This window comes from Mus caroli, chromosome 11 (genome assembly GCF_900094665.2).
Source record: "Mus caroli chromosome 11, CAROLI_EIJ_v1.1, whole genome shotgun sequence".
NCBI lineage: Eukaryota > Metazoa > Chordata > Mammalia > Rodentia > Muridae > Mus > Mus caroli.
In genome coordinates this window covers 2,958,444-2,962,059 of record NC_034580.1, presented here as the reverse complement: position 1 = coordinate 2,962,059, position 3,616 = coordinate 2,958,444, and positions in this window count along the sequence as shown.

The following is a 3,616-nucleotide window of genomic DNA, read 5'->3' as shown; positions in this document are numbered from 1 at the left end:
GGCTCACAACCATCTGTAACTACAGCTTCAAGGGACCTGATGCCCTCTTCTGGCCTCCCCAAGTATCAGGTATGTATGCAGTATACAGACATAGATGTAGGCAAGATGCCAGATATCAACATCTGCCCCCACATGTATGTTCATACATGGATATGTAATAATTTTTGCAACTCCTCTTTAAAAGGTATGCATATTCTTGGGTGTGTGTCTGTTTTTAATAAGCTCCAATTTTGCTTGTGCTGGTTTGTTATGAAATTTTTTCTGCACTGAAGTCAAGAACCAAGTTTTACCTGCGTTGAGGTCTCTAAAGACTAAAGGAATGCCTCAGCGTGCCTAGGAAGACACCGAAGAGCTGAGCCTCAGGGCCCTGCTGCCAATGGCAGTTCCCAGGTTGGTTTTCCTATCACGAACAAAGCTGTAATTAACATTCATATACAGGCTTTTGGGTGAACAGACCTCTTTATATGTCTTTGGAATAAATACCCCAGAATGTAATCGTTAGGTCATATGTTTGAGTGTATGTGTAACTTTATTAAAGCTGTCAAACTGTTTCCAGAGCAGCTGCACCAGTTTACATCCCTACCAGCAACATCAAGAGCTTCAGTCTCTGCATCAGTGCCCAGATTGCCTGATGCTGTGATAAGCAGAGTAGTGGCTCCACACAAATCCTGTCCCAATTCCCAGACCCTGTGCTGTGGGGGTGGGGATCCAAGGTTATAAGTAGAATTGAGGTTTTGGCCAGGTGAGCCTGAACAACAGACTATTCTGGATTCCTGAGTGGTTCCATAAACTCGGTGAGTTACAAGAATCAGAAAGATATGCCATCGATACCGACCTCCCACTGTGGATGGAGTGCAATCATGAACTCTGGGACTTCTGACCTTCTGGATTGTGGAATATTTTGTTCTGTCCTAAGACAAATTTTGTTATTGATGGTTACAATAGTAATAGGAAATAATATAGATTTGAACAGGATTGGTTTTGTTTTTGTTTGTTTGTTTGTTTGTTTGTTTGTTTGTTTGTTTTGAAATAAGGTCTCCTGTGAAGACTAGGCTGGCCTGGAACTCAGAGATCTGCCTCCCTCCAAGTTCTGGGATTAAAAGTATGCCACTGCATCTGACATCAGTAAATGTTTTGTGTCTCTCTTAATAGATAAGTGAAGGCATCCCCTGATTTAATGTGCAATGACCATAAGCATTGAGCATCTTCTCAAGTGCTTTCTGCCATACGTGGTAAAAACTCTGAGTCTTGGCCAAGTTCTAATTGAATCCATTAGTTTGGTTTGGTTTGGTTTGGTTTTGGTTTTTCGAGACAGGGTTTCTCTGTGTAGACCAGGCTGGCCTCAAACTCAGAAATCCGCCTGCCTCTGCCTCCCGAGTGCTGGGATTAAAGGCATGAGCTGCCACCACCACCGCCCGGCTGAATCCATTGATTTTTTTTTTATGACAGATTATGTACATTTTTATATATTCTCAATAAAAGTCATCTGCTGGCTATGCAATTTAATGTTTTCCCATGGCTGCATCCATCCATCCATCCATCCATACATACATACATACATACATGCTTTTATGCACAATAATCAGTATAGAAGACTTCTAAGCCCCTCAAATGTTTGCTGCAACTGACACAAGCTGGTATCTTCCAATCTGACTCAGTTCTCACTGTCTACCTGGCCATAACATTGGATCACACAGATTGAGGGCTTGGTCTTCATGATTACCCCCACTTCAGATATCAATTACAAGCTCCAGGTGTCTCACCTGTGCTGTTGAGGGACTGGCTATACCCTGGGTTTCTAGAACTTTCTGCTTAGGTTCAGTTCATTTGCATGGGCAGCTTACAGAGTTGAGGAAAATTCCTGGGTACTTTACAGGCATTAGCAGAATATACAGATGAAGGACTCAGTGCAATATGTGTGGGAAGGGGCCTTCCTAGAGCCACAGCCCAGGAACCTTCACAGGTTTCAACTGTCCAGAACCTCCTGAAACTGGCAACCATGTCTGACGGGTTCAGTCTAATTTTTAGCCCTTCCATGTCCTGGGAGCTTGGTGGCCATCAGCCATCCTTCAGCTACCTAGGATACAGCAGTTATTTCATTAGCACAAAAAGACACTATCACTCCAACAGGTTCCAAGGATTTTTGGAGTCTGCATGCCTAGAAATCTATAAGAAGTCCAAATATACAGCCCACAACATCCTAGCAGTTAGTAATGCAGCACTTTTACACAGCCTTGCAGCCCGAGCAGAGTGTTTAATGCTGATGAGATCCAGTGTTTCAAGATTTCCATTTATGAATCAGGCTTCTGGTGTCAGGTCTAAAAAAAAAAAAAATCTTATCCTTATCCTAGATCTCAAAGACTTTCTTCTACGTTTTCTTGAAGTTTTGTTGTTATATTTTGTATTTAAGTCCAAAGTCCATCTTGAGTGATTTGGAAGCCTTTCATTGTTTTCATGATGTCTCCTGATTCAGCAGTGTTCACTGAAAGGACAGTCTTCCCTCCATTGAGTCCCTTTGTTCCTTTTCAGAGTGTATCGAGGTGGCTGGCAAGATAGTGCAGGTACTCGCCACCCAAGCTGACGACTTGAGTTTGACTCCCAGAACCCACGTGGTAGAAGGAGAGACTCAACTCTTGACATGTTATCCACTGACCTCTACATGTCCATGCATCTATACAAATAAATGCAATTAATAAAAAAGATGTAAAGTGAGGTCTTGTAATAGGAACAGATCAGAGTCCAGAGTGACTCCCTCTGAGATTTCCAGGATCTTGTGTTCCAGAACAAAGAATTTGACCAAGGACACATGCATAGTGATAGAAACAAGTTTAAGAAAAGGGCTGCTGCTGGTAGTACAGACCTTTAATCCCAGCACTCAGCAGGCACAGGCAGGTACAGGTGGATTGCTTATAGATTTGAGGCCAGCCTGGTTTACATTATTGAGTTCTGGGACAGCCAAGGATACATAGCAAAACCTTAAAAAAAAAAAAAAAAAAAAAACTCCCAAAATGGAAATGAACTGGGACATGCCCAGAGTCCAAGTCCCCAAAGCCCCACCCCCACCCCACCCCACCCCAGAGCCATGACTTGTTCAGGAAATGGTGTTTACACTCTCACACCATTCTTTGTTATATCATGATTTTCTAGAACATGCTCTGTCTTTTAGCCCTTGTGGGGAAGGGTTTTCAGTCTTTCTGGTAACTGGCATTTATATTAGAATTGATGCCTTTCTTTCTCCATGACCAACCTACCCTATTGCCACAGAGTGCTAGGGAGTGCCCATGATTCTAGCTACTGGAGAAGCTGAAGCAGGAGAATCACTTGACCTGGGGCACAGGGAAATACTCAAACAAAAGGAGAAGAAGGAACATTGGGCATATTTCCTGTTTCTGTTGAGTTCCATTCATCTGAGTATATACCTTTCCACTGATACTACTGTTTTAATTCTATACTTTGTAAGCCCAACATATTGAAGCCTTTCCTCACCTCTTACTGTACGCTTTGTGCATAAATTTTAGAACAAATATGTATATCTCTAAAAGGCTGTATTGAGGGTTGCGTTTTCAAGGCAGACTCTTCACTCGGTATGCCCTCAAACTCAGTCTCCCACTCCAGC